The 8,388-nt window shown below is 36.0% G+C and overlaps 1 non-coding gene across 1 annotated transcript; it reads left to right on the plus strand.

Moving 5' to 3' along the window:
- Positions 1-7,901: 7,901 nt before the first annotated feature.
- LOC115068346 lies at positions 7,902-8,008 on the plus strand. Its single transcript, XR_003847709.1, has one exon. It is a non-coding gene; the product is annotated as a U6 spliceosomal RNA (small nuclear RNA).
- Positions 8,009-8,388: the final 380 nt, after the last annotated feature.

The raw sequence follows: 8,388 nt of genomic DNA on the forward strand, positions 1-8,388 counted from the left end.
TAATTCATCTTGAATAATTGAGACTTCTCTCTTCACTGGTATCTCCTTATACCCTCTTCCTCACAGCTTATGATAACCAACTTTTATTCTCTACTTCTGAATTGCTTTATATTTCACATAATAAATGAGATCATGTATTATTTATCTTTATGTATCTGTCTTATTTTACTCAGTAATACCATCTTCCAGGTCCATCTATATCATTACAAATAGCTGGATTTCCTTCCGTTTTAAAGTTGAATAATATCTAATTACATATGCATGTCACAATTTGTTTTTCCACTAACACGTCAATGGATAAGTAGCTTGCCATTGTGGCTATCATGAATAATGCTCCCTTGAATATAGGAGTGCAGGTGTCTCTTCAAGATTACTGTACCGATTTGCATTTTAGTTTGCTGTAGCCTCTCGTTTTTTAAAACCCCCATTCAGTTGTTGATACTTTTGGTTTCTAGTTCCTAAAAATGTTAAAAGATCAACTCCAAGGAGCTTATTCTCTATATTTTTCCATGACTTCCATAAATTGAGGTCTTACAATTAAACTTTTAATTTTAGTTGATTTTGTGTATGTCATAAAGCAAGGGTCTACATTAATTAGTTTTCATTTAGATACTCACTTTCCCCAGTATCATTTGTTGAACACATTATCATTTTATGATTATATATTTTTGGCATTATTGTATGAGAATTGATGATACATTCGTTTCTGGTTTGTTTGGTGGCCAATGAGTCTTCTTTGTTGACAGTATCATAATGAATTCATCACTGTGGTTTGCAATGTGTTTTGGAATCAAGAATGACACTTCTAGCTTAATTCATTCTCAAGATTGTTTTAGTAACCATTTGGGTCTTTTAGGCTTACATGTAAATGTTAGACCAACTTAATCTATTCTGAAAAATTGAATTGGAATTTTAACAGGAGTTGTGCTGGAGTTGTGGATGGCTTTGATAAATGTGTGCATTGTACTAATATTCATTATTGAAATTATCCTCAATACTAGATATCTATTATTTGTGTGCTGCTTACTTTTCTCATGAATGCCAAGAAATTAGTAACAAGTGTATGTAAGTATGCTCAATTTCACTAATCACCAGAAAAACAAAAATCAAAATCAGAATGTGAAATAACTTCATACATGTGAGAATGGTTCTTTTAAAAAGACAGGAAGGAAGCCAAGGATGGTGTTGCACACATTTAGTCCCAGCATGCAGGAGGCAGAGGCAGGATGATCTCTGTGAGATCAAGGCAGATGGTCTACACAGCTAGATCCAGGCCAACTGGGACTACAGGTGGAGCTACAGGGTACAGGGTACAGGGAGACCTCATCTCAAAAAGACCGAAAAAAAAAAAAAAAAAGAAAAGAGGTAAGAAGCTGCTAGAAAATGAAAACTGTTGATAGGAACATTGGAACATTAGTCAGTGCAACCATAACCATTATGAAATGCTATGGAGGTTGTGTTCACAGTCATGTCAAAGTGAAAGAAAAGCAGAGCTTTTATTTTCAGGGTGCCTTGAGTTCGATCACTTTCTTGATAAATATATTTTATTGAACTTTTGTGTATCTCATATGGAACAACTTAATCATCTTAATACCCCCTTCCCCATTGGCACCGTCCCATAACCCCCACGCTGGATTTCATTCATTCTGTCATTTGTGCTAAGACCTATTGAGTCAAGTTAGTGTCCCCAGATATCCCTCGGTGCAAGTTCATCCACTGAGGTCTACTCAGCATATCTAGAGTCCCTCCCTTTAAGAAGCTCAGCTTTTCCTCACCCAACAGTAATGTCAATAGTTCTTCCACTAAGATTGGGGCCATTGTTTAGTTCAACCACATAGGTGACTTAATCCTGTTTCAGTTGTATGACCTCAGTATGAATATATGGTTACTGAATTTCATGGTACTAAATGATACTTCCATTCTAAAATACAATGTCTCAGTAAGAAGGCATTGAAAGTTCTGTTTTGGGAGAGTGAAACACTAAAACAAATGGTAAGTATAAAGCCAGCACATTGGAGAAGAATGAGTCTGACTGCAAGGAAACACTTAGTAGAATACTACAATATCAATTCCGAAGGATTTATCATATATAATGATGTTATTCTTTCTTCACCATCTGTTTAATGTATTTTTTTCCTAATAGCCATATACATATTCAATGCTCCTTTCGATATAGAAACATAAAGTTTATATTTTACTTTGTTGCTGAAATTCTATAACCTTGAATATTTATACAAATTGACCTCACTTTTCATCCTAAAATATCTTTAGTCTCCTTTTTAATATCCTAGTCTACTTTCTATTCAACTGATACATCCATTTGAATTTTAGATCATTCCTACTTTATTAACTTTCCCACTTAACTTCTTTGAAGACATCCTGTACGTTTAAATACAACCCAATTCTTCCATTTGTTATTTTCCCTAATGGATTCTATTTCTTTGAACTGATTCCTTTGTTTTGATAACTTTTTTCACCCTAGGTAATAAAATGCCAGATCTTTGAAATCATTTTTATTAAAGATACATTATGTGTAAAACTACTAGTTAGTCCATTATTTAATATGGATTCATACATGAAATAAAAAAACTTTATTTGATTTGTCCTTTATTAGAAGATTGGCCATTTTGTGAGTGTATAATTGAATGAATATATAGAGATTTAAGTCTCATACTTGATGACTTCTTCGGAACATTTTAAGTTGGAAAATAATATATTCTCTTTTCTACAACAGAGATAAACAAATATTTTTTTTCTTTATAGGCTCAAATAAGAAGTATATTAGCCTTAGTGACCCATGGAATCTCAGATGCAATGGTTTAACTTAACTACTGTAGAATTAAAGTAGTCATAGATAAGTCATGGAATGACTGCAAGTTTATTATAAAATAATTTCATTTACAAAAAACATCAGACTAGATGTTGCAAGCAGAGACTATCTATCATATATCTACCTATCTTTCTATCTATCCATCTATCTACTTATTTTAATATTTGCATGTCTGAGTGTGTTTATGATGTATGTGTGTGGTGTATGTGCTTTTGCGCACAGAATAAAGCTTCAGGGATCTATCTGCCCCTGCTTCCCAACAGCACTGGGGTTTCAGACAGATATGACCAATCTGGGCTTTCTATGAAAGTTCTGGGGATTTGAATTCAGGTGCCTATTAGCCCCAAACAATCCCCTCTGCCCCTGAGGGCATATTTTGCAGGCCTTTAGTTCCACACTTGTTTTATAACATCAACTACTTCATAAGTTTCCATGTAGGTACAATTTTATGCATTGAAATTAAATGATAAATGTTACTGGTTATTTTTATAATAAAAACTGAAATGGATAAAGCTGTGGTCTCAATTTAGCCATCTCATATATCTAAAACATGCAAAAGATGAAAATATTCCATTGTTTACAGAACAATTATTAAGGCTAAACTTTTACAGGATGATACTTTTACTCTATATGGATGATCAAGATAATAAATGTCACTCCACAGATTTAGGAGATAGCAAGAAATAACCAAATCTGTTCAGGCACTGGAACATTAACATAATACGCCTAACTACATTGCTTTTCTGTTTTAACATGAATAGGGCCGAGGAAGCCTCTGTATCACTGTTGGTGCCTTACAATCTTAAGCCTATTGGAAAAAAAAGAGAACATGTTTATATTCTGTAGAGATCAGTGTGAAGAAAATGCAGAAGTCTTTCTTAGGCAAGTTGAAGTAAACAGAGCTTAATAGAAAAAAAAATAGGTAAGTCTCAACGACCTCAATGAACAGAAAGAACTACTGAATTTCACCAGAATAGAAACGTAACAAAACATGTGCCCTCTCATTTTCACTTTTTTTATTACAAAAAATTTCCATTCATGCTTATTTTATATCTGTTATACTGTCTTTTCTGAAGGCTACTCATGTCTGAAAATGGATGTCAGTTCCACCATAATATTGGCATATAGACAATTTTTTGGCTTGACACAGTACTGACTCTGGATATCACTTTTGCAGATATTTCAATTTAAGCACTTTGTGTTTCAGCTACAAGTGACTACCCCTTAATGAAGAATCAGAACAGGCACTCTCATTCATTGCCTGCTGACTGGCAAAGAACTCCTTGGCATTGAGTCAGTTCCTCCTCATTCAAAAGAGAGATAGTCAGAAAGGGTAGGGGAAATGACCTGATGCCAAAATTTAAGCAACTCTAAGCTGAAATAAATTTTCTGAGTAGGAACAGAGGGTATTATCAGCTACTGCGTGCAAAGTAGGATTGCTAAAATTTCAGGAGTTATTAAAGAAGCAAACCTCTTTTAACTGCAAGTTTTATAAAAAGAAAGGTTTTGGTATTAATCAGCAGACAAGAGGCCCATGTGCTGGGTAGATAATCATACAATGCTTACACTTCCCCCAAATGATCACAGACCTAGAGGTTGAGAGGGAGGTTGTGATTTGGGATTAGTATTCACAGGAGAAAATAACAAGATGGTTGGGGGTGTCAACAAAGAACAATGTTTGTTCTTAGTTAGTGGAGTAATAACGGAGAGATTAAATGACACTGGGAAAAGCAAGCATTTTGAACTGTGAAGAAATAAGCTGCACACACTGTAGAATTTTAAGAGGAAGGGTTGATATTGAGGAGACAGGATGACATCCCAATAGTCTTGTAGCCAGTTGTTTCAGTGTTCTATAGCCCGTTGTTCTTTTTGCCTTTGCCCTAAATAGTCTAATATCCTGCAAATTCTTTTCCAACTTCACTTATCTTTAAGCGCTAGTGAAGCCACTGATATTCTAAGGAAAAACAAAACAAAACAACAAAAAAGCCTGATAGGAATATTAAAGCTTTAGGGTTCTGATTTTCCACAGTCAGGAATCACACTGTTCCTACATATTACACTATGGTATTAATCTGTATGTGCTTACTCACATGTATCAAGCTTATTTTATTCATTTTATTATCTAGTAATCATGAAGTAATACATGTATCAACTCACATGTATTAATCTGTATGTGCTTACTCACATGTATCAAGCTTATTTTATTCATTTTATTATCTAGTAATCATGAAGGAATGCAGTAGCTTGTCACGGATAATTGCTAAACCCTCATAAATTAACTTAGAAAGAGCTAATTTCATTTTACCAAAGAATAGTGAGGAAATAGCAGTTCATGGAAATGGTTTTGATATTTGTAGATAGCAGCCTTCAAGGTCTGGAATAGAACTAAGGATTTATAAGCCCCATAAGATCAGTAGAGATTTAGTCATAAGGGAATTTTTTGAGATGTAGTATAAGAATGCTAGACAAAGGTGGATTTCAGAGAAAAAGATCCCAATCTTTATCAGCAGGTGAAAAAAATTTGGTCAGGTTAAATGACAGAGCAATGTGTGGGGATTCAAAGTCAGAGGAAAGAGGCTGGGTAAAGTTCACTGTACATCATAGGGTTTTGGCCGTGGATCTTGGTTAGGTTATAGTGATTTAAATATAGAGGAGATGAAGCTTTAAGGTGTTCTAGATAGGATGGAATAGAAGGTTGGCTGTGTGTCACCTGCTGAAGGAGAAGAGTCAAATTAAGAAAAAACAGACTCCATGTGCAGAACATCAGAAACACAGCAGGAGTTGCAGGATGTCTTAATAGTACAGAAAACAAACAAAAAGGAAGGGGCAGTGCAGAGCAAAGAAATAAGCTGTGGCTGACACACTCAAAATCCTCCATAAGAGAAATAGCAAGTAGCTGCCAAATGACACTAGGATATAGTGCAGGCTTGCAGTCACTAGTAGTCACTGAGGAGGGGTTTTTTCATCTTAGCCATGGTTACCAGAATAGACTATGGTCACATGAGTCATGGCAGTGTTGGTGGCCTAAATGGAAGTACAGCACAGGAACCTAAAGCTAAGATTCATCACCAGTGTCCTGAAAAGACTAGCCTGAATAATACTTAAAGGAATACCCCACTGTTACCTAAACAAGAAGCAACACAGACACATGAGAAGTATGACGAACTTGGCACAGTCTGGAAGAAAAAAACAAGTCTTACAAGGCAAGTTTTTCACTATGTAGGGCATGAGCAAAAATGTCAGGATCTCAGAGGGTACAGGACTTTAAGCAGCAATGCAAAATACAAGCTTAGTGCATCATCTTCCACAGACTGCAAGAGCCTCAGCCATTGAAAGCCTCACATAAAAAAGGTGGACCCAACCTATCCAAACCCAAGGTTGTAGTCAGAAGTCAATAGGATTCAAATGGAAAAACTCATACAGAAAGCTGAGTATGACAGAGAAGAACCTCTCTTCAGGGAAGACACTTTGACCTAACTTGTTTGAAACAATAAGATAAACAGTAATACTTCTATATGCAGAAGCAATGACAAAAGACAGCTGAGGGAGTTGGGAGAGCCACATCAAGCCAAACAGGAAGGAATACTGGCCAATTTGATAACATCATCTATATCATTTTATTTATTATTATTATTTTTTATTCCTGCCTTTATATTTTTACTTCCTGATTCACATTTTGGTATTTTAGTTGTTTCATTGTTTTGCTTTAACTTGTGCTGTATCTGAATAGAGTTTTATGACTGTCCTTTCTTCTAAATCTAAAACTACAGGAATTCATCCTGAAGTTTGATGTTGCACTTTTGCTTTGTAACTGGATCTTTTATGGATGAATATCAAGCTTGGAAATGGCAAAACAAATGTGTGTATGTGTTTTGCTTTTCTTTGTGTTTTCTTCTCATGGTTATCAGCAGGCAGACACTCTTGTGGTCTCATTGAGTTAAAAAGCTTTTGCACAGCAAAGAAAACAGTTTTGTATCTAGGACTGCAAAAATTAAACACTACTAAAATAAGCCCTCCAGTCAATAAATGAGCTAATTAACTGAAAAGAAAAAATACAAATGATCAAAAAATATTCAACATAAGATTTTTAAAACATCCTTAGATATTAGAGAAATGTAAATTAGAACTTCCTTGAGTACTCCAGAGACTCATTCTCTGCACATTGACCTGTGCAAAACCAAGCCAGACAAAAAACCAACATGAACAGGGGAGGTGAGCAACAATCCCCAGCTCTAACTGAGGGTTAATTGACAACGATAGCTACTGGGAAAGGGAGAGTACATTTTCTTTAAGGGTGTGATGCTGGGTAGATTGACCAGGCTCCTAGGGATGGACCCATACACAAGAGCATTTGGGGAACAAAAACCAGACTCGAAAGGACATGGAGTCAATGGGAAGAAATAGTAAAGGATGGATAGAGACAGGATAGAGAGTCCGAATATGATCAAAATACTTTGTATGAAATTCTCAAAAATCAATAAAAATATATTTTAAGAGCCAAGGTTGATTCATGAACACAGGGATGTAGAGGCTTCCAGGCCACTGGTGGCTTGCTCATGTGAGCCTGTGGAAGTGGTCGCATGGAGCAGACCCATGTCAACTCAATTAAGGAACCAAAGGGGAGGTGAGAAATAGGTGGCAGGCCAGCACTAGATTGAGAACTATTTGACACTGATTTCTGCTGGGTGAGGGAGAGTATGACTTACATACGACCACTGGATGGGCTGCCTAGACTCCAATTAATACATTTACACTGAAGGACATTTGAGTGCAAACACCTGATTGAACAGGACTCAGCATGTATGGCAGAGTGCATAGGGTTCGGTGGAGGGATGGGGGAAGGCATGGATGGGGGAGGGGTTCTGGATTTGAATGGGAAATTTATGAAAATTTAAAAGCTCAATTTAAAAAATTATCTACAAAAAATTGCTTTGAGATTCCATCTCCTGTCAATAGACCAGGCTGGCCTTGAACTCACAGAGATCCACCTGCCTCTGCCCACCAAGTGCTGGGATTAAAGGTGTGCGCCACCATGCCCAGACAATAAAATATTTAAAAAAAATTAATTGCTGTGCTCACTTCGGCAGCACATATACTAAAATTGGAGCAATACAAAGAAGATTAGCATGGCCCCTGTGCAAGGATGACACTCAAATTCATGAAGCATTCCATATTTTAAAAAATTAATTGCTACCCAGGATGTAGGGAAAGAAGAAACCATCATGCAGACAAGCACAGCTATTAATATGACCTAGCACAAGAGCATAAACTTATTTAAAACATTATGAGATATTTTCTGGGTTAATTGTGTGGTTCTAGAGCATGAACTTTGTAGATGACAATGCTGTGTAAGAATGCCAAGGGTTGAACTTGCCTACCATAAAATGCAGGAAATTCCACTTGTACAGTCAATATGGAAATCAGTATGGAGGTTTTCAAAGAATTAGAAAACAAAACTACCATATGACCCAGCTATAGCACTCCTGAGAATGAACCAAAAGGATTCTAAGGCAACATATCATAGAGATACTTGCACATCCATGCCTATTTGTTTACTC

Source organism: Nannospalax galili, unplaced genomic scaffold, assembly GCF_000622305.1.
Source record: "Nannospalax galili isolate Female #2095 unplaced genomic scaffold, S.galili_v1.0 scaffold7, whole genome shotgun sequence".
Lineage (NCBI taxonomy): Eukaryota > Metazoa > Chordata > Mammalia > Rodentia > Spalacidae > Nannospalax > Nannospalax galili.